Source organism: Oncorhynchus mykiss, chromosome 23, assembly GCF_013265735.2.
Source record: "Oncorhynchus mykiss isolate Arlee chromosome 23, USDA_OmykA_1.1, whole genome shotgun sequence".
NCBI lineage: Eukaryota > Metazoa > Chordata > Actinopteri > Salmoniformes > Salmonidae > Oncorhynchus > Oncorhynchus mykiss.
The window spans coordinates 36603692-36628187 of record NC_048587.1 but is presented as its reverse complement, the minus strand read 5'-3'; positions in this window follow the sequence as shown (position 1 = coordinate 36628187).

Here is a 24496-nt window from a genome sequence, read left to right as displayed (position 1 = left end):
GGAAGAGCGTGTGCTTTTACTCTGTAATCTCTGTGACTGGAACTGTGTGTGTCTGGGTACGTATTTATGTGATTATTGTTATATCTGTGTGTGTCTGTGTGTCTATGTGTGTGTGAGAGAGAGAGAGAGAGAGAGAGAGAGATGATACTGACTGGGAAGGGGAAGTTCTTATTATTATTAATGGTGGGGGGTTGAGGGTGTGTGTGCGGAGAGAGGGGGTGAGAAGTGTTGATAAGTGGTCTAGAAGTGGTCTGCAGGGAGAGTAGATGAGTAGTGGTCTATTCCAGGCAAACCCACATTTCCTGCTAACTTAGAAAGCAAAAAGAAAAGCATGCGTGGCATGACAACGACAACAGAGTTGGAATAAGCAGAAATAAATCCAGCCACAGAGTGTATGACACAGGCTAAACCTAGCAATGTGAAAATGAAGGAAGAGATGTGAAAATGTTGGGACAGGACCCATGTTCTGTGCTGAGCCCTGAGTAGACTGGAGGACACAAAACACAAGATGGAATGGTGAGGCTAATGTTGAACAGATGCACTGCAGGGATAGACTGTAAATCTACCACAGTGTGTGTGAGTCATAAGTGATGGATCTGCAGCACAGCCTAAGCAAACAGCTCAGATAGAAACAAACAATAACCCTCCTCAATAAGACCTGCTAACTCTAGGCCTCTCTAACTCACAACTTCAATTAGTGACAGATACTTTTCTTATGATCAATCACAATGAGTCTTCCCAAAATGAAAGTTATTTATCGTTGATTTGTTTGTGGGGAAACTGACAGCTTTGCTTTAGTTGCATTAAGCCGTTGTCGTTTTTTCTCAAATGTTCAAATTTTCTCGTCAGAACTAGATATTTTGACTCAGCCATGGACTGACTGCATGTGCAAGACTCTATTCCTAAGAGCGTCAGCTAATGAAGTAAATTTAATGTGTGTCGGTGCTGCTGCTGCTGCTGCTGCTGATGTGGCCATTGACACTTTGCTTCTTGAAAGTCCAACTTGATTGCTGACATGCAAAACATATTGGGACTGTATTTTTTCAATTTTACCTTTATTTAATTAGGCAAGTCAGTTAAGAACAAATTCTTATTTTCAATGACGACCTAGGAACAGTGGGTTAACTGCTTTGTTAAGGGGCAGAACAATTTTTGCCGATTCAATCTTGCAACATTTTGGTTACTAGTCCAACGCTCTAACCACTAGGCTACCTGCCGCCAGTGGACTAATGAAAAAAATACCAAAATATAGTTTTTAAGTGTATTTTCCCTCTAAGAACATGAGTGAAAGAGAGAGAGAGGGGAGAGGGAGAGAGAGAGAGAATGGCATTGGACAGATGTGAGATGGTTTTTTCCTTGTTAGCTAAGCCAGGAAGAAAGGGAGAAAGAGGGGGGACGCAAGAGTGTGAGGGAAATACAAATAGAGAGAGCGCATGACCAATAGAGAGAGTGTGTGACAGAGAGAAACCCCGGGAAAAAGACACTTCAACACATATAAAGCCAGGCGGATGATAGAGTGCCAGCCCAGTTATATTTACTCTGGCTACTCAACCAGAGAGACATTTCCTGCATGGACTCAAACTGGACTGGACTAGACTGGGAGACCAGCTACTACTTCAATGGCCTCTCTTTTTCTCTCTCTCTCAACTATGATTCACAACTATAACTACATCACTGGCAGGCTTTCTTCAAGAACATGAACAAAGTGCTATCTGTCTCGCTCTATTTGGGAATTTCTGGGCCCGTATTCACAAAGCGTACCCAGAGTAGGAAATATAAATACGGGCCCTGATCCTAGATCAGCACTACTACTCTGAGACACTTTCTGAATATGGGCCCTGGTTCTGTGTTCCCAAAACCTTTTTTTAATCTTGCAGCCATCATAACCTACATCAATGCTATTTAACAGATGTGGTTATTACACAGGGCCTTTAGCCCATATTTCATTTCCCCCTTGTTGGAACAGCAGGCATTCTTTTCACTGCTTGAATCAACATGGTCTATTCAGGACTCTCTTTCTCTAATGTTTTGACCAAAAGATTATTCCACTAAAGTAAAAACCACTAGAGCATCAAACAGGCTGTGATGAGTGCCAGTTTACCAGTTTGCTTCTGCTAATTGTTAGCACATCTGTAGCCTGTATGCCAGTCTGTTTCTGCTAATAGTTAGCACATCCCTAGCTTGGATTTCAGTCTGATTCTCCTAATAGTTAGCATATCCCTAGCCTAGATGCCAGTCTGTTTCTGCTAATAGTTAGCATTTACCTAGCCATGATGCAATTCTGTTTTTGTGAATAGATAGCATTTCATTAGCCTGAATGCCAGTCTGTTTCTGCTAATAGTTAGGATACCTAGCATGGAGCCATTCTGTATGTGATAATAGTTAGCATTTCCCTAGCTTTGATGCCAGTCTGTTTCTGCTAAAAGTGAGCTTTTCTCTAGCCTGGATGCTAGTGTTTCTGCTTTAGCACACTTTTATGTCATTGTGTTTTTTAATAGAGGGCTATAGAGCTGTCTTAAGCTGTACCTGACATGCATTCAGGCTATTTCCCTCTTTTCCCTCCCCTCTTCCATGTCTGAGTGTCTTTAACATCGGCCTCTACATAAAGGAGCCAAAGTGAACAATCTGGAGTGATCAGTTTATGATATTTTGCTGCTCCCTCCCTCTGTCAGTGGGTCACTGGAGTCACTTATAAGGGACTGGATTTGTGGCTGCTGCCTGAAATTACAGATATACACTACTGGTCAAAAGAACACCTACTCATTCAAGGGTTTTTCTTTATTTTTACTATCTTCTACATTGTAGGATAATAGCGAAGACATCAAAATGACGAAATAACAGATATGGAATCATGTAGTTCACAAAAAAAAAAATGTTTTCGTCTTTTGAGCTTCTAGTCATGAAATCTATGCAGCCTACTCAATCACTTTTTATAGCTACTGTTTACAGGCCTCCTGGGCCATATACAGCGTTCCTCATTGCGTTCCCTGAATTCCTATTGGACCTTGTAGTCATAGCAGATAATATTCTAATTTTTGGTGACTTTAATATTCACATGGAAAAGTCCACAGACCCACTCCAAAAGGCTTTCGGAGCCATCATCGGCTCAGTGGGTTTTGTCCAACATGTCTCTGGACCTACTCACTGTCACAGTCATACTCTGGACCTAGTTTTGTCCCATGGAATAAATGTTGTGGATCTTAATGTTTTTCCTCATAATCCTGGACTACCAGACCACCATTTTATTACGTTTGCAATTGTAACAAATAATCTGCTCAGACCCCAACCAAGGAGCATCAAAAGTCGTGCTATAAATTTACAGACAACACAAAGATTCCTTGATGCCCTTACAGACTCCCTCTTCCTACCCAAGGACGTCAGAGGACAAAAATCAGTTAACCACCTAACTGAGGAACCCAATTTAACCTTGCGCAATACCCTAGATGCAGTTGCACCCCTTAAAACTAAAAACATTTCTAATAAGAAATTAGCTCCCTGGTATACAGAAAATACCCAAGCTCTTAAGCAAGCTTCCAGAAAATTGAAACGGAAATGGCGCCACACCAAACGGGAAGTCTTCCGACTAGCTTGGAAAGACAGTACCGTGCAGTATCGAAGAGCCCTTATCGCTGCTCGATCATCCTATTTTTCCAACATAATTGAGGAAAATAAGAACAATCTGACATTTCTTTTTGATACTGTCGCAAAGCTAACTAAAAAGCAGCATTCCCTAAGTGAGGATGGCTTTCACTTTGAGAATAATATGATTATTAGAAAACAAACTACGGACTCCTCTTTAAATCATAGCTCAGTTGTCCTGAGTCTGCACAACTCTGCCAGGACTTAGGAACAAGAGAGACACTCAAGTGTTTTAGTACTAAATCTCTTGACACAATGATGAAAATAATCATGGCCTCTAAACCTTCAAGCTGCATACTGGACCCTATTCCAACTAAACTACTGAAAGAGCTGCTTCCTGTGCTTGGCCCTCCTATGTTGAACATAATAAACGTCTCTCTATCCACAGGATGTGTACCAAACTCACTAAAAGTGGCAGTAATGAAGCCTCTCTTGAAAAAGCCAAACCTTGACCCAGAAAATATAAAAAACTATCGACCTACATCGAATCTTCCATTCCTCTCAAAATGTTTAGAAAAAGCTGTTGCGCAGCAACTCACTGCCTTCCTGAAGACAAACAATGTATACAAAATGCTTCAGTCTGGTTTTAGACCCCATCATAGCACGGATACTGCACTTGTGAAGGTGGTAAATGACCTTTTAATGGCTTCAGACCGAGGCTCTGCATCTGTCCTCGTGCTCCTAGATCTTAGTGCTGCTTTTGATACCATCGATCACCACATTCTTTTGGAAAGATTGGAAACCCAAATTGGTCTACACGGACAAGTTCTGGCCTGGTTTAGATCTGATCTGTTGGAAATATATCAGTTTGTCTCTGTGAATTGTTTGTCCTCTGACAAATCAACTGTAAATTTTGGTGTTCCTCAAGTTTCCGTTTTAGGACCACTATTGTTTTCACAATATATTTTACCTCTTGGGGATGTCATTCGAAAACATAATGTTAACTTTCACTGCTATGCGGATGACACACAGCTGTACATTTCAATGAGACATGGTGAAGCCCTAAAATTGCCCTCGCTAAAAGTCTGTGTTTCAGACATAAGGAAGTGGATGGCTGCAAACTTTCTACTTTTAAACTCGGACAAAACAGATGCTTGTTCTAGGTCCCAAGAAACAAAGAGATCTTCTGTTGAATCGGACAATTAATCTTAATGGTTGTACATTCGTCTCAAATAAAACTGTGAAGGACCTCGGCGTTACTCTGGACCCTGATCTCTCTTTTGACAAACATGTCAAGACTGTTTCAAGGACAGCTTTTTTCCATGTACGTAACATTGCAAAAATCAGAAACTTTCTGTCCAAAAATGATGCAGAAAAATGTATCCATGCTTTTGTTATTTCTAGGTTAGACTACTGCAATGCTCAACTTTCCGGCTACCCGGATAAAGCACTCAATAAACTTCAGTTAGTGCTAAATACGGCTGCTAGAATCCTGACTAGAACCCCAAAATTTGATCATATTACTCCAGTGCTAGCCTCCCTACACTGGCTTCCTGTCAAGGCAAGGGCTGATTTCAAGGTTTTACTGCTAACCTACAAAGCATTTCATGGGCTCTCTCTCTGATTTGGTCCTGCCGTACATACCTACACGTAGTAGAAATTGCAGCCCAAATAAATGCTTCACAGAGTTCAAGTAACAGACACATCAACTGTTCAGAGGAGACTGTGAATCAGGCCTTCATGGTCGAATTGCTTCAAAGAAACCATTACTAAAGGACACCAATAAGAAGAAGAGACTTGCTTGGGCCAAGAAACACGAGCAATGGATATTAGACCGGTGGAAGTTGGTCCTTTGGTCTGGAGTCTAAATTAGAGATTTTTGGTTCCAACCGCCGTGTCTTTGTGAGATGCGGTGTGGGATGATTTCCGCATGTGTATTTCCCACCATAGAACATGGTGTTAGTGTTGGAGCAGGTGTTATGGTGTGGGGGTGCTTTGCTGGTTACATGTCTGTGATTTATTTATAATTCAAGGCACACTTAACCAGCATGGCTACTACAACATTCTGCAGCGATACGCCAACCCATCTGGTTTGGGCTTATTGGGACTATAATTTTTCAACATGAATATGACCCAACACACCTCCAGGCTGTGTCAGGGCTATTTTACCAAGAAAGAGAGTGATGGTGTGCTGCATCAGATGACCTGGCCTCCACAATCCCCCGACCTCAACCCAATTAAGATGGTTTGGGATGAGTCGGACCGCAGTGTGAAGGAAAAGCAGTCAACAAGTGCTCAGCATATGTGGGAACTCCTTCAAGACTGTTGGAAAAGCATTCCAGGTAAAGCTGGTTGATAGAATGCCAATAGTGTGCAAAGCTGTCATCAAGGCAAAGGGTGGCTATTTGAAGAATCTCAAATATATTTTGATTTGTTTAACACTTTTTTAAATTCCATGTGTTATTTCATAGTTTTGATGCCTTCATTAGGGCGACTGCTGCCAGGAGACAGTCAGTGATCAACTTCAAGTTCAGGTTCAAAGCCACATCAGCAGCTGGAAAGGGAAAAGGAATGGATTTAAAGGGTGTTTGCCTTCTCTACTATTAGTACTTCTTCAATGCAAAAGAGATTGAAATGAGATATGCAAATAACACAATAGCTACAGTTATTGGCTAAATATTTATCCCTCCTAATTTTAAGTTTTTGGGCCATGACCATATATCTAAATCTGATCAAATCATTCAGTTGACCAGGTTTTCAGGACTGCCTTTGCTGTCGGTGGTTCTTCCAAAAATGCAACATTTCCCCTAGAGAGAACACTGCAATAAACAGTTGAAATTGGAAGTTTACATGCTGGACTCCACAAACATCTCAGTGTTGGGGACCGAGGATGTAGACTTGATCTCCATGTAGACCATCTCCTTCAGATCCACCTGGAACTTACTACAGCATAATGTTGTCCATAAATGCTGAATGAGGTCAGTTTAAAGGTCCAATGCAGCTGTTTAAAAAAAACCTCAATATTAAATCATTTCTGGTAATAAGTACCTTACTGTGATCATTTTCAATTAAAATGATCAAAAATAAACAAAAATAGCTTCTTAGCAAATAGCAATTTCTCAAGCAAGAATTTTGCTAGACTGTCTGGGAGTAGTCTGAGTGGGGAGAGGAAAACTGAACATTTGTTGTTATTGGCAGAGAGGTTTGGAACTCTCTGTCTTATTGGGCTATTAACTAATTTACAGCATGTTGATGTCACCGTGAAAGCCCAAAACTCTATCCCACCAAAACAGGCTAAAATTTCTGGTGTTTTTTTCAAACAGCTCTTACACTAAAAGGGCATTGTCATAATTTTCAAAATTTCACAGTGTGGAAACATAAATTACGCAGTTTTTGACTGTACTGGACCTTTAATGGTTTTACTTCCCCACCCCTAAAGGTCAAGGTTAGGATTTGGGGAAGGTAAGCTGATCCTAGATCTGTGACATACAGTAACCAATTAGCCTGTACATTGGCTAGATCCTCTTTAGGAAAAATGGGCAGTATTTATTGGTTAAGTCAATATAGCTATATTTACACAGTGAAAGTACAACAGTAGAGAATATACAATGTCTTGTTCAATGAAGCTGGGTTGTCTGCATGAATCAAGATTGTCTTTGCCCACTGAGCTAAAACTTAATTGGTCTGGATGTTCTGAACTTAATGTTTCAAGCCAGGTAGCACATTAAGCAAGCATAGTTCACTGAACTACCTCTGCTACATGCACACCTCCACTGGGTAACTGGCTGGATCCACCATCCTGTTGAAACGACTGTTGTGGAAGAACTTGAACTGATAGTTGAACTTTCCTCTCTGAAAATGTACAGAATCTTGTGGGCCAGGAATTCTAGGCTCACGTTACCCTTCTTAGGGTAGACACAGCAGAACCTGATCTCCATCTTGTTTGTCCCTCTTTTCTGAAGATCTAATTTCTGAAGATCAGGCTGTTCCCTTCTGTCACGACTTCCGCCGAGTTGGTGCCTCTCCATGTTCGGGCGGCGTTCGGCAGTCGTCGTCACCGGCTTTCTAGCTGCCACCGATCCACATTTCTTTTTCCATTTGTTATGTCTTGATTGTATACACCTGGTTCCCATTACGTTATTATTATTTCCCTATTTAACCATCTAGTTCTCATTATGTTTTGTGCGTGATTGTTCCTGTTTTGTGTTAGGCTTGTGTGTTAGGGTTTGTTATCCCTACGTGGATTTATTGTACTGTTTACTTTTCCAGAGTAAAGTACGTTATTTTTACTCAGTTCTGTTTCCTGCGCTTGACTCCGTCCTCACCTATACACCGCTGACGCTGACACCTTCCTCCGGAAAAACAACACATTTTGCTTTAATTCAGCAGTGAAAATAACTGTTGATGATCAGTGTTAGACTGACATCAAGGGCAAAGATCTGGTTGTATGTAAACAAAAAAAAGTATGTAATTCTGTGCTGATATAGGATCAGATTTCCATTTGAGATCATAATTAATATTACTATAGGGACAGGGGGAACCTGATTGAGGATAGGACCGCCTCTTTGTGAATACAAGCCCTGACCTCCAGCAGGGTACCACAGGGTTAAGGGCCAGGGTCCTGAAGACGTGGCTGCTTTTGGAGTTCAGGCTGCAGGACTGGTCCTCATGGAGACCCACAAAGGAGGTCTTCTCCACAGCCACTGGCATGCTGGTCTAATTGCAGACCACGCTCGCTCTGCCAACATTCACTAAAATGAGGACATGAGAGGATGCTATCCTTGTCAGAGAGTAGAGATCTGCTGGGGCAGTTTAACATTAGACAGATTCACAGACCAGTGTCACGTGTGGTCCCTCTCCGGTCTCTAGGTCACCAAGCCTGCTCATTATGGCGCACACCTGTCACCATCGATACGCGCACATCAGACTCATCTGGACTCCTTCACCTCACTGATTACCTTCCCAATATACAGTTGACGTCAGACATTTATATACACCTTAGCTAAATACATTTAAACTCAGTCTTTCACAATTCCTGACATTTAATCCTAGTAAAAATGATCTTTCTTAGCTCAGTTAGGATCACCACTTTATTTTAAGAATGTGAAATGTCAGAATAATAGTTGAGAGAATGATTTATTTCAGCTTGTATTTATTTAATCACATTCCCATTGGATTAGAAGTTTACATACACTCAATTAGTATTTGGTAGCATTGCCTTTAAATTGTTTAACTTGGGTCAAACGTTTCGGGTAGCCTTCCACAAGCTTCCCACAATAAGTTAGGTGAATTTTGGCCCATTCCTCCTAACACAGCTGGTGTAGCTGAGTCAGGTTTGTAGGCCTCCTTGCTCGCACACGCTTTCTCAGTTCTGCCCCCAAATTTTCTATAGGATTGAGGTCAGGGCTTTGTGATGGAAACTCCAATACCTTGACTTTTTTGTCTATAAGCCATTTTGCCACAACTTTGGAAGTAAGTTGGCCGCGCGAGACAATCGCGTCTTCAAAGATGGCATTTCACTACCAGAGGTGGGCAGTGAGCTTCGGAAAAAGTTGAATTACTATGGTTCACATATTTTTTCAACCTGAGTGGACTGGCAAGGTGTTCCAGACAATAGATACAGTGTCTTCAAAAAGTATTTACACCCCTTGACTTTTCCCACTTCATGTTGTTACAAAGTTGGATTCAAATGGATTGAATTCTGTATTTTTTAAACGATCTACACAAAATATTATGTCATGTGAAAGTGGAAGAAAAATTCTAACATTTGTAAAAAAAGAATCATGAAAAATAAAATAAAAATATCTTTGTTAGATAAGAATTCAACCCCCTGAGCCAATAAATTTTAGAATCCCCTTTGGAAGCAATTACAGCTATGAGTCTGTAAGAGCTTTCCACACCTGGATTGTGCAACATTTTCCCATGATTCTTTTCAAAATTCTTCAAATTGGTTGTTGATCGTTGCTAGAAACCCATTTCAGGTCTTACCATAGATTTTCAAGCAGATTTAAGTCAAAACTGTAAGTCGGCCACTCAGTTACATTCACTGTCTTCTTGGTACTGTAAGCAACTCCAGTGTAGATTTGGCCTTGTGTTTTAGGTTATTTTAGGTTAAAGGTGAATTAATCTCCCAGTGGTTGGTGGAAAGCAGACTGAACCAGGTTTTCCTCTAGGATTTTGCCTCTGCTTAACTCCGTTTATTTTTGAACTGGCTTATATTGGTTGTGTCGCATCATTTGAAACAGGTTAAATCAATTTTGAGTGGTTGTGTTCAATCAATGACATATGTTCTCTATTTGTATTTGATTGTTGCCACTTGTGTTTACCAGTATGGATGACATGTGCATTAGAGTGCAGAATGTGTTTTGAGAATGAGAATGTGTTAAGAGTTTTGCTGAAAAGTGAGATCTGCAAATTGTGTTTTACCATGTGAAATGGTTTAAGGTATTGACAACAGACTGCATAATTAGCTAAATGAGTCCAGGCAACTGAGAACTTTGTTCAGCCAATGGGTTTTAGTGTTTTAGCAATTGAGAAAAACTGTAACAGTACTGACTGCTCAATAGATTTTGACTGGTTGCAGGTTCATATCAACAAAGAACAAGAATTACAGTATCACAGAGAAAAATGACAAGTTTGTGAGATGCAGGGTACAGTACTGTAAAAATAGGGGTACAAGGAGGAGGAAGAACAAAAAACAAAATTGCAAAGAGCAAAGCAGAGTAGTAATTTCTGATCAATTTTGAGCTACTATGATAGAACATGTTTTCGTTCATCAAAAGACAATGACGGAAAAATATGAATATTTCTTTTGATTAAAAATGTACTTCTCCTGAGAATTGTATGTTTTGAACAATGTGTTTTCTATTTTTCGGTGTATTGTTTAGTAAAGTAAAACTGTTTTGAGGCGAATGTTTCATTTTGCAAGAGGAGTCAGAGGTTAGGTAAATAGTGCTTGAAGATGAGGTTTTGTGTTTAATGTTTTCAGGAAATGGAGCAAGGTTTCAGAAATTGTGTTTTAGCAATTGAGAAAAACTGTAATATGTTCAATGTCTAAGAACCAGTGCACTAAATAAAAGTGTATGTCAACGAAGGCATGAAAAAGGCTATGATAACGCATGGAAGTGTCGTTCTTGATCCAGATTAGCATCTAAATTCAAATTACCTTTGAGTGTAATGCAGATGGGCAGGAACTCAACCAGAGGCTTTAAAAATGACTAACGTGAGGAATCGTGCAGTATAACTGAAAACCCTCCGATAAAACACCAACATTTTAATCAAATATTACAGTGATGCATATACTGTACACTAACAGAATAATAACTGGTTTTATTGTAATGGAATTTTCCTTTAAACACCAGACTGAATTTATTGTAAGGAGGATGATTATGATGATGATGATGAAGTCTTACCTTCAGTGAGATATCACAGCTGGTGTCTCTTCATCAACTGTCTTATTCTGTCACTCTCTCTTCTCCGTCGGTGTCCATGGATCACTCTCTCTATCATCTCTCTCCGTCTTTCCGTGCCTCTGTATCCGTATCATTGTCAGTGTCTGTCTCTGTCTCTCTGTCTCAGACCATCTCTGTAATTTATATGTCTGGAGAAGGAAGCTCCTCTCTTAAAACCCAGTGGTCAGATACCATTTTTTTCACATGCCATTTATCTCCCATGAGCATTGTGTGTGAAGTCATGTGTGAAGTCAGAGGTATTCAGTGCATGTGTTTCTGTTTGTGTGCTTGTTTTTGTTGGTACATGCGTGATGGAGTGTGAATGGTCCTTGCCCCGCACAAAAACAGAACGTTAATGGTTTTAATCAATTACCGATCAGTCACTGTCCATTGTGAGCATTGTTCAACGATGATAACGCAGCATATATGGGCTCCTGCCTTTCTTGGATCGTGTAGCAGGTACTCTCTATATGGACATAGGGCCGTGACACAGCCACCTCACACACCTGCACAGTGATGTGTAGCTTCATACACATTTTTGTCTGAAAATGCTAACATTAGCATTTGGCAATGACTTGTCAACCAAAACCAAAGTGTGGATTGTAGTTAAGGTTACAGTAAAAGTGCAGCCAAACAAAGCAGTGTGAAAATAGTCTGCGGTGAAAGGACTGAAGCGCTGGAAGTATTTCATGAAGGTTTTACAGTGCATTCGGAAAGTTTTCAGACCTCTTGACTTTTTCCAAAATTTTCTCTCATCAATCCACAAACAATACCCAAAATGACAAAGCAAAAACATTGTTTTTTTTCTGTCAGAGTGATCATCCGGTTCTTGGTTACCTCCTTGACAAAGGTCCTTCTTCCCCGATTGCTCAGTTTGGCCGGGCGGCCAGCACTAGGAAGACTCTTGGTGGTTCCAAATTTCTTCAATTTCAGAATGATTGAGGCCACTGTGTTCTTGGGGACCTTCAATGCTGCAGAAATGTTTTGGTACCCTTCCCTAGATCTGTGCCTCGAACACAATCCTATCTCAGAGCTCTACAGACAATTACTTCGAAATCATGGCTTGGATTTTGCTCTGACAGGCATTGTCAACTGTGGGACCTTATACAGTATAGACAGGTGTGTGGCTTTCCAAATAATGTTCAATCAATTGACTCCAATCAAGTTGTAGATACATCTCAAGGATGATCAATGGAAACAGGATGCATGTGAGCTCAATTTGGAGTCTCATAGCAAAGGGTATGAATACTTTTGTAAATAAGGCATATATACAGTGCCTTGCGAAAGTATTCGGCCCCCTTGAACTTTGCGACCTTTTGCCACATTTCAGGCTTAAAACATAAAGATATAAAACTGTATTTCATTGTGAAGAATCAACAAATCCGGCTTTAAACTTCTTCACAACAGTATCTCGGACTTGCCTGGTGTGTTCCTTGTTCTTCATGATGCTCTCTGCGCTTTTAACGGACCGCTGAGACTATCACAGTGCAGGTGCATTTATACGGAGACTTGATTAAACACAGGTGGATTGTATTTATCATTATTAGTCATTTAGGTCGACATTGGATCACTCAGAGATCCTCACAGAACTTCTGGAGAGAGTTTGCTGCACTGAAAGTAAAGGGGCTGAATAATTTTGCACGCCCAGTTTTTCAGTTTTTGATTTGTTAAAAAAGTTTGAAATATCCAATAAATGTCATTCCACTTCATGATTGTGTCTTCACAAAAAAATACAGTTTTATATCTTTATGTTTGAAGCCTGAAATGTGGCAAAAGGTCGCAAAGTTCAAGGGGGCCGAATACTTTCGCAAGGCACTGTATATCGTTTTATACATGTCCTGTTGTCGCATTGTCATTATGGGTTATTCTCTGTTGATTGATGAGGAAAAATAATTATTGAATTCATTTTAGTATAAGGCTGTAACATAAGAACATGTGGAAAAAGTTAAGGGTTCTGAATACTTTCAGAATGCACTGTCACGAATCCCGCCGAAGATGGTGCCTCTTCCTGTTCGGGCGGCGCTCGGCGGTCGTCGTCGCCGGCCTACTAGCTGCCACCGATCCCCTTTTCTGTTTCATTTAGTTTTGTCTGATTAGTTTCATCTGTTTCTTGTTTGGGTTTGGTTTTGGGCTGTTTAAACCCGGTAGGCCCGCCGGCTTTTGTGCGGGCTTGTTTTTCTGTTTATGGTGTGTGTATATTTTGTGGATTTTATTTCCCGAACCGTTTCGTACTGTTTGTTTTGGACTGGGTCTTTTAGCGCCCGTGTGTGTGGCGTGGACCGACAATAAATAAATATCCAAGTATCAAACTACCCTGCTCTCTGCGCCTGACTCCTCCACCCACTACTTCTAGAAGTCCTGACATGCACTGTACATCTAACATTTCTACCTGCAAATACCTCTAAATAACAATCACATATCAGTTAGTCTCGGAAATCCCAGACCTAGGACAACAGCACTTGAGGGTGCGTGGGACTGCCGCATCATTTTCTGTATTATCTAGCAAGCGGAACTCATACATTGGGATCATGTTAGATTTTCTTGGTCACTTTGAAAGGGCAGAAATTAATGCTCTTCAGACAGACAACTCTCCCAACAAATCACAAGTGTGAGTAGGCAGGGGTTAAAATCCACTTGAGAAAAACTGTCAGGTTGTGTGTAAGCTACATCTCCCTGCTGTTATGATTAGTTTGTGTTCGCTAGGTTGAGAACATTAGCAAAGCAATTGAACACTTACAAAGGCTGGCCCTGTTAAATACTGTTGAAGTAATATGGCTACAGGTTCATCTGCCTCACCTAACGCCCATTCTTGTTGGAAGCTGCTATAGACCACCAAGTGCTAACAGTCAGTATCTGGATAATATGTGAAAGGTCTGATAATGTACAGTGCCTTGCGAAAGTATTCGGCCCCCTTGAACTTTGCGACCTTTTGCCACATTTCAGGCTTCAAACATAAAGATATAAAACTGTATTTTTTTGTGAAGAATCAACAACAAGTGGGACACAATCATGAAGTGGAACGACATTTATTGGATATTTAAAACTTTTTTAACAAATCAAAAACTGAAAAACTGGGCGTGCAAAATTATTCAGCCCCTTTACTTTCAGTGCAGCAAACTCTCTCCAGAAGTTCAGTGAGGATCTCTGAATGATCCAATGTTGACCTAAATGACTAATGATGATAAATACAATCCACCTGTGTGTAATCAAGTCTCCGTATAAATGCACCTGCACTGTGATAGTCTCAGCGGTCCGTTAAAAGCGCAGAGAGCATCATGAAGAACAAGGAACACACCAGGCAGGTCCGAGATACTGTTGTGAAGAAGTTTAAAGCCGGATTTGTTGATTCTTCACAAAAAAATACAGTTTTATATCTTTATGTTTGAAGCCTGAAACGTGGCAAAAGGTCGCAAAGTTCAAGGGGGCCGAATACTTTCGCAAGGCACTGTATGTGATATCAACAGAGAAGTATATTTTATGGGTGATTTAAATATTGACTGGCTCTCATCAAGCTGCCCTCATCAAGCTGCCCTCATCAAGAAAAAACGTCAAACTGTAACCAGTGCCTGCAACCTGGTTCAGATTGTCAGTCAACCCACCAGGGTAGTTACAAACAGCACAGGAATTAATCATCACATGTATTTTTGCTTTAAGGCAGTATCCAAATCCATAGGATGTAGTGATCACAATATAATAGCCATATCTAGGAAAACCAAAGTTCCAAAGGCTGGGCCCAATATAGGTTATATTATATCGTACAATACGTTTTGTAGTGATTCGTATGTTGATGATGTAAATACTATTTCTAGTTTGTGGTGTGTAATGTAGAGCAACCAGACGCTGCACTTGACGCATTTATGAAATTGCTTATTCCAGTTAGTAATAAGCAAGCAACCATTAAGAAAATGACTGTAAAAACTGTTAAATCCTCTTGGATTGATGAGGAATTGAAAAATGTAACTGTTGAGAGGGATGAGGCACAAGGTATAGCAAATAAGTGTGGCAGCCCAACTGATTGGCAAACCCACAGCAAATTAAGAAATCATGTGACTAAACTAAATACAATAATATGAAACTATACTATGAAACAAAGATAAATTACATAAAGAATGATAGTAAAAAGCTTTGGGGCACCTTAAATGAAATTTTTGGGAAAAAAGCCAACTCGGCTCCACCATTCATTGAATCAGATGGCTCCTTCATCACAAAGCCCACTGATATTGCAAACTACTTTAATTACTTTTTCATTGGCAAGATAAGCAAACTTAGGGATCACAAGCCAGCAACAAATGCTGACACTACACATCCAAGTATATCAGACCAAATTATGTGTAACTAACGAAACCTGCCTCTGATTGAGAACCATACCAGGCCAAACACAAAAACCACATAGAAAAAAGGAACCCACCCAACTCACGCCCTGACCATACTAATACAAAGACATAACAAAAGAACTAAGGTCAGAACGTGACATTATGGAAGACAAGAATTGTACTTTTGAATTCCGTAAAGTCAGTGTAGAAGAGGTGAAAGAAATATTGTTGTCGATCAACAATGACAAACCACGGGGTTCTGACAATCTGGATGGAAAATTACTGAGGATAATAGCAGACAATATTGCCACTCCTATTTGCCACATCTTCAATTTAAGTCAACTAGAAAGTGTTGCCCTGACGCCAAGAGGGAAGCGAAAGTCATTCCGCTACTCTCTCTGAAAATGTACGGAATCTTGTGGGCCAGGAATTCTAGGCTCACGTTACCCTTCTTAGGGTAGACACAGCAGAACTTGATCTCCATCTTCTCCCTCTTTTCTGAAGATCTAATTTCTGAAGATCAGGCTGTTCCCTTCTGTCCCGACTTACGCCGAGTTGGTGCCTCTCCTTGTTCGGGCAGCGTTCGGTGGTCGTCGTCACCGGCTTTCTAGCTGCCACCGATCCACATTTATTTTTCCATTTGTTATGTCTTGATTGTATCAATTTATATAGCCCTTTATTTAGCCCTTCGTACATCAGCTGATATCTCAAAGTGCCAGGCTATGAGTGGTGAGGAACCAGGCTATGAGTGGTGGCCAGTCCTCTTCTGGCTGTGCCGGGTGCAGATTATAACAGAACAAGGTCTGGGACAGGTAGCACGTCTGGTGAACAGGTCAGGATTCCATAGCCGCAGGCTACTTTTTTTTATTTTTACATTTTGTAAATTTCACCTTTATTTAACCAGGTAGGCTAGTTGAGAACAAGTTCTCATTTGCAACTGCGACCTGACCAAGATAAAGCATAGCAATTCGACACATACAACAACACAGAGTTACACATGGAATAAACAAAACACACAGTCAATAATACAGTACAAAAAAAGAAAACAAAAAGTCTATATACAGTGAGTGCAAATGAGGTAAGATAAGGGAGTTAAGACAATAAATAGGCCATTGTGGCGAAGTAATTACAATATAGCAAATTAAACACTGGAATGGTAGATGTGCAGAAGATAAATGTGCAAGTAGAGATACTGCGGTGCAAAGGAGCAAGATAAATAAATAAACACAGTATGGGGATGAGGTAGGTAGATAGATGGGCTGTTTACAGATGGGCTATGTACAGGTGCAGTGATCTGTGAGCTGCTCTAGCAGCTGGTGCTTAAAGCTAGGAGATATGAGTCTCCAGCTACAGAGATTTTGTACGGCATTGAAGCTCGTCTGGAGGTTAGTTTACATGGTGTCCAACGAGGGGCCAGAAGTATACAGAATGGTGTCATCTGCGTAGAGGTGTACCAGAGAATCACCAGCAGCAAGAGCAACATCATTGATGTTTACAGAGAAGAGAGTCGGCCCGAGGATTGAACCCTGTGGCACCCCCATAGAGACTGCCAGAGGTCCGGACAACAGGCCCTCTGATTTGACACACTGAACTCTATCAGAGAAGTAGTTGGTAAACCAGGCGAGGCAATCATTTGAGAAACCAAGGCTGTCGAGTCTGCCAATAAGAATGTGGGGATTGACAGAGTCGAAAGTCTTGGCCAGGTTGATGAATACGGCTGCACAGTAATGTCTCTTATCGATGGCAGTTATGATATTGTTTAGGACCTTGGGGCTGAAACCAGATTGCATAGCGGAGATGGTACTGTGGGATTTGAAATAGTCGGTAATCTGTTTGTTAACTTAGCTTTCGAAGACCTTAGAAAGACAGGGTAGGATAGATATACGTCTGTAGCAGTTTTGGTCTAGTGTGTCAACCCCTTTGAAGAGGGGGATGACCGCGGCAGCTTTCCAATCTTTGGGAATCTCAGACCATGCGAAAGAGGTTGAACAGGCTAGTAATAGGGGTTGAAACAATTTCGGCAGATCATTTTAGAGAGAGGGTCCTGATCGTCTAGCCCGGCTGATTTGTAGGGGTCCAGATTTTGCAGCTCTTTCAGAACATCAGCTATCTGGATTTGGTTGAAGGATAAATGGTGGGGGCTTTGGCGGGTTGCTGTGGAGGGTGCCGGGCAGTTGACCGGGGTAGGGGTAGCCAGGTTGAAAGCATGGCCAGCCGTAGAGAAATGGTTTTTGAAATTCTCAATTATAGTGGATTTATCGGTGGTGACAGTGTTTCCTAGCCTCAGAGCAGTGGGCAGCTGGGAGGAGGTGCTCTTATTCTCCATGGACTTTCAGCACACTTATGGGGAAGGACACTCAACAAGCACAGCATATCACAAATGACTGATGATTGGTTGAGAGAAATTGATGAAAAAATGATTGTGGGGACTGTCTTGTTAGATTTCAGTGCAGCTTTTGACATTATGGATCATAGTCTGCTGCTGGAAAAACGTATGTGTTATGGCCTTACACACCCTGCTGTAATGTGGATAGAGAGTTACTTGTCTAACAGAACACAGAGGGTGTTATTTACTTGAAGCCTCTCAAACATAATCCAGGTAGAATCAGGAATTCCCCGGGGCAGCTGTTTAGGCCCCTTGCTCTTTTCAATATTTTCTAACGACATGTCACTGATTTTGAGTAAAGCCACGATGTCTATGTATGCGGATAACTCAACACTATAAATGTCAGCTACTACAGCGACTGAAATAACTGCAATGCTTAACAAAGAGTTTCAGTTAGTTTCCGAGTGGGCGCCAAGTAATAAGTTAGCCCTAAATATTTCTAAACTAAAAGCATTGTATTTGGGACAAATCATTCACTAAACCCTAAACCTCAACTAAATCCTGTGATAAATAATGTGGAACTTGAGCAACTTGGTCAAAACATGGTCAAAACATATTGATACAACTGTAGCTAAGATGGGGAAAGGTATGTCCATAAGGAAGTGTTGCTCTGCCTTCTTAACAGCACTATCAACAAGGCAGGTCCTACAGGCCCTAGTTTTGTCGCACATTGACTACTGTTCAGTTGTGTGGTCAGGTGCCACAAAAAATGACGAGGAAAATTGCAATTGATTCAGAACAGGGCAGTACGGCTGGCTTTTGGATGTACATAGAGAGCTAATATTAAAAATCTGCATGTCAATCTCTTCTGGCTCAAAGTGGAGGAGAGATTGTTTGAATACCCATACTAACATACTATATGCTACATACTTAATGAGTATATACTACATACTATATACTATTAGTTAATTTGAGTATACTGTAAACGAACGGCATCCTTTCAGTTGAGCATACTAGCACTACGCCTGTCTACCGGAAGTTTATGCTGTTGCTATGCAACCTCTTGCTAGCTTGTTAGCATAGAAAATTACTAGCTAGACATTTTACGACTTCGGGTGTGGTCGTAAATTTAATATGGAGTGCCAGAGTGCGCTCTGGTCATTCATAAATTCAGAGCTTGTCAGATTGTCCGTTCGTAAAGTGTTCAGAGTGCACACTGGATGCTCTGGCCGAGGAGTAGTGTTGATCTGAGCAGTCCGACCATCGCTACGGCAGTCAAGTACACAAGGTAACTGGCTAGCTACAAGTGAGAAAATACCTCACTCTGACCATTTTACTCGCCCTAGCAGAGCTTGTTAGGCTGTTTTCATGTTATCCAGAGCGTTGGTGACTAACTGTGCTGCTGGCAACAATTGAATTATGCTTTTTTGTTGATGTTTACTGACACCGGCCATATTCAACAAGTGTTGAGTGTTCGTAAATTCATCAGTTATTCTGCACTCTGGCACACTAGCTAACATACAGGTAACATAAACTTACGTAAACTCGTACATAGCCTTAGTCCGTACAATTGCCCTTATTTTAGCGCCCCAAAAAACGTAATACTTCCAGATCAACTGTAATGTCAATACCATTGTAAAGCACAATTCCTCCCCTTTCCAACAGAATCAATTACATGATCTAAACGCTGCCAATTTCTGCATAATTCAAGCAGGCAATGAACCCCATCGGGTCTTTTTAAAAATGTCGGGTGGGGAAGCGAAACTAATGCGTCATAGTGAGAAGGAGAGATGTTGTGTGGGAAAATTGCTTTTTTTCACTCGATCTGTCCAACTTATCACCTTATTGCCTCTAATCACCTCTAAAATGTAAATAAAACACTATAAAGAGTTTATATAATGTGTCATTACGTACCTATTTGAAGGCTTGTGTCGAATTTTAATTGGGTTTTTAGGGCGGTGCTAAAGTGATCTTAGAAGTAAACAGCGGCTTTGAGAATGATGATCGCATGCAATGATGATGCAAAATATGACTAGGTATCCCCCTTACCACCGTCACTGTCCATTTCTTGTTTTTAAAGGATGAGAGAAGTGCTACACCTGGTGGAGAGAGATTGTAAGATAGTTGCTTTATGTGTGCTGTACGTTACGACATGACACGTCAACATGTAACGGAGGGTCCGTTTTTGAAACTTTTCTCCAATACTTTAGAACCATTACCATGTCGATCAACGCTTGAATAGAAACATAGTTCACACCCTCGATTTTGACGTCAACACAGTCGCTATAGTCCCATTAGTTTTCTTTGTTTGTAAAGATAGTGTAGCCAACAAATTGTCAGCCAACATAACATGTAGCGTAACTTACTTGAAAAGTCAATACTTTATTACATTGCTCAACATTTTCTTAATATTTGTCACAATTAGTGAAAGCAATGAATTTCTATCCCCTCTCGTGGCAAGCAGTGGCTGCATATTTTCCGCCATTTTCTACAGATCTGAAAAAGTTGTGGAGCCACGGAAATAGTGTCCACTGCTTGTATACTTTGTATTTTGTCGAATGATGTACGACATCCGGAAACTTTTGGCATACTAACTACATCCATACTATGACCAATAAGCATACTGCATACTTAATTTAAGTCACAAATAGTGAGGTTAGTGCGGTTAGTATGAGTATTCAAACACAGCTATTGACTTCATCACTACTTATGAGAGGTTGACATGTTGAATGCACCGAGCTGTTTGTTTGAACTACTGGCACACAGCTCGGACATCCATCCATACCCCACAAGACATGTCACAAGAGGTCTCTTCACAGTTCCCAAGTCCAGAACAGACTATGGGAGGCGCACAGTAATACATAGAGCCATGACTACATGGAACTTTATTCCACATCAAGTAACTGATGCAAGCAGTAAAATTTGTTTGAAAAACCCCATAAAAATCAACTTATGGAACAGCGGGGACTGTGAAGCAACACATAAATACATAATACAAATACTCATGTTCTGGCAACAATTGTTTTAAAGTTGTTTTATAAAATGTTCAATATATTTCTTTAAACATCCTGTGTTGAGTGCTTAGTCTTTTACCAGTGATATGTTCTAGGAGCTGAGATGTCTACCCTTGGTATGTTGATATTTTTGTGAGAAATTACAAACATTGATAAAGTATTTATAAAGTATAAATAACCCTAATTTTAGATTGGGGACTGCAAATGCACTTGACTAATGATTAGTAAATGGTGTATAAGGACCTATATTAAACATCTAATGAATTATCTTATGAATCATTAATACATCATTTAAAGTTGTTTATAAATGTGTGAATTACATGCTTACAACGTTTACAAATGTACGATTAATGTTTAATAAATGTTTGTAAATGCCTTTTAAATGGTTTATTACTGAACATTATTGTAAAGTGTTACCCACCCAGGGTAAACAATGACCAGAGCAGAGGAAAGTGTGAAAAAGCATGTCAACGTTAGCTTCAAAAGAGAGTTTGGCTGTCTCTCTCTTTCTCAATCTCTCTTTCTCCATGCCCCCCCTTTCCCTCTCTGACTTTCTCTTGATAGCTCTCTCTCTCTCTCTCTCTCTCTCTCTCTCTCTCTCTCTCTCTCTCACTCTCACTCTCACTCTCTCTCTCTCTCTCTCTCTCTCTCTCTCTCTCTCTCTCTCTCTCTCTCTCACTCTCTCACTCTCTCACTCTCTCACTCTCTCACTCTCTCTCTCACTCACTCTCTCTCTCACTCTCTCACTCTCTCAATTCAAGGGGCTTTACTGGCATGGGAAACATATGTTAACATTGCCAAAGCAAGTGAAGTAGATAATATACAAATGTGAAATAAACAATAAAATGAACAGTAAATATTACACTCACAGAAGTTCCAAAGAATAATGACATTACAAATGTCATATTAAGTATATACGCAGTTTTGTAACGATTTGCAAATGGTTAAAAGACAATAGGGAAAATAAATAAACATAAATGTGGGTTGTGTTTACAATGGTGTTTGTTCTTCACTGGTGGCAACAGGTCACAAATCTGGCTGTTGTGATGACACACTGTGGTATTTCACCCAGTAGATATGGGAGTTTATCAAAATTGGGTTTGTTTTCAAATTCTTTGTGGATCTTTGTCATCTGAGGGAAATATGTGTATCTAATATGGTCATACATTTGGCAGGAGGTTAGGAAGTGCAGCTCAGTTTCCACCTTATTTTGTGGGCAGTGTGCACATAGCCTGTCTTCTTTTGAGAGTCAGGTCTTTCTACGGCTGCCTTTCTCAATAGCAATGCTATGCTCACTGAGTCTATACATAAGTCAAAGCTTTCCAACCTGTTGTGACTAGGGGGCAGAATTTACATTTTTGGAAAAAAAACTTTCCCGTAGTAAACGGGATATTTTGTCAGGACAAGATGCTAGAATATGCATATAATTGACAGCTTAGGATAGAAAACACTCTAAAGTTTCCAAAACTGTAAAAATATTGTCTGTGAGTATAACAGAACTAAAAATCCAATCCGGAAGTGCCTCATGTTTTGAAAGCGCTGCGTTCCAATGAGTCCCTATTGAGCAGTGAATGGGCTATCAACCAGATTACTCTTTCTCCGTATTCCCGAAGGTGTCTACAGCATTGTGACGTAGTTTTACGCATTTAAGTTGAAGAATACCTGTAAGCGGCAACATTGCGCAAGTGGTCACCTGATGCTTCCAGAGAGATTCTCACGTAAAATACAGAGGTAGCCATTACTCCAATCGGTCCTACTGAAAGACCAATTGTCCGGATGGATATATTATCGAATAGATAGTTGAAAAACACCTTGAGGTTTGATTATAAACAACGTTTGCCATGTTTCTGTCGATATTATGGAGCTAATTTGGAATATTTTTTGCCGTTTTCGTGACTGCAATTTCCGGGCGATTTCTCAGCCAAAAGTGAAGAACAAACGGAGCTATTTCGCCTACAAAAATAATATTTTTGGAAAAAAGGAACATTTGCTATCTAACTGGGAGTCTCGTGAGTGAAAACATCCGAAGCTCATCAAAGGTAAACAATTTAATTTGATTGCTTTTCTGATTTCCGTGACCAAGTTACCTGTTGCTAGCTGGACAAAATGCTATGTTAGGCTATCGATAAACTTACACAAATGCTTGTCTAGCTTTGGCTGTAAAGCATATTTTGAAAATCTGAGATGACAGGGTGATTAACAAAAGGCTAAGCTGTGTCTCAATATATTTCATTTGTGATTTTCCGTTGATTTTCCGATATGTCCGTTGCGTTATGCTAATTAGTGTCAGGCGATGAGAACGCTCCCGCATGCGGGATGGGGAGTCACTAGAGGCTTTAGATTGGGCCAGTCACAGTGGTCAGGTATTCTGCCATTGTTTACTCTCTGTTTAGGGCCAAATAGCATTCTAGTTTGCTCTGTTTTTTTGTTAATTCTTTCCAATGTGTCAAGTTATCTTTTTCTTTTCTCATGATTTGATTGGGTCTAATTGTGTTGTTGTCCTGGGGCTCTGTGGAGTCTGTTTGTGTTTGTGAACAGAGCCCCAGGACCAGCTTGCTTAGGGGACCCTTCTCCAGGTTATCTCTGTAGGTGATGGCTTTGTTACGGATGGTTTGGGAATCACTTCCTTTTAGGTGGTTGTAGAATTTAACGGCTCTTTTCTGGATTTTGATAATTTGCGGGTATCCTCCTAATTCAGCTCTGCATGTATTATTTGGTGTTTTACATTGTACACAGAGGATATTTTTGCAGAATTACAGTGTTTGAATTCTTGGTTGGTGAGCAGACCCCAGACCTCACAACCATAAAGGGCAATGGTCCTATAACTGATTCAAGTATTTTTAGCCAGATCCTCTCTCTCTCTCTCTCTCTCTCTCTCTCTCTCCCTCTCTCTCTCTCTCTCTCTCTCTGTCTCTCTCTCTGTCTCTCTCTCTGTCTCTTTGTCTCTGTTAACCAGATTGAATTTGGCAGTGTCTCTCCTCCAGTCTCCAACACATTCCTACCATCTGTTGGAACTGGCTGGCAGGCAGGGAAGAGGAGGAAACAGTGGTATTTCCACGCTTTCTATAAATAGCTCATATGCCACAGTCAGTCAGTCATCCAGTCGGCCAGTCAGTCAGTCAGTCACTAACCTCGATCACTCCACACAATGGAACTATTCAGATGCCCCAAGACAAAGATCTCGGATCAGTTTCTGATCAGCGTCTAGAGGCAACTTCAACTCCCCAATCCCCCATCCATTCAGCTCGACAAGACAGGATGTGATGATGTGACTTGGACCTGACTAAGGTTTACAGTTTTTTACAATCGGCTTACAAGTGGTACTTGAGGCACACTCAGTGAAACCATTAACTCATGTACCTAATCTTCAGACCTAATCTGCAAAACTGCAAGAACATTATCTGCTTTACACTCAGTTTGCAATTGTAAAACACACTTTTATCAAAACACAACACAGTTCTCTACATTAGACACATCGTTCAAAACAAACAAGTCTTGTGTTTCGTTTGGAAAACACTGCCGTTCAAAATGCCACACTCATTTACAAATTACCTACAACCAGTGCTCACGTGTGAAAACACATTGCTAATTTCTTCACTTAGAAATCAGAGATAGAGCACTATAAATAGGCTTCAGGTTGGCTTTCTTGTTTTGGACAACAATGGAAGCCAATTTTGGAGAGAGAGTTAGAGGAAGAGGAGTGAGAGTAAGAAAGGGACGAGGATGAGGACAAGGAGGAGGATGAAGAGGACAAGGACGAGTACAAGGATGAGGAGGAGGAGGGGGATCGGGAAGAGGATGAGGACGAGGAGT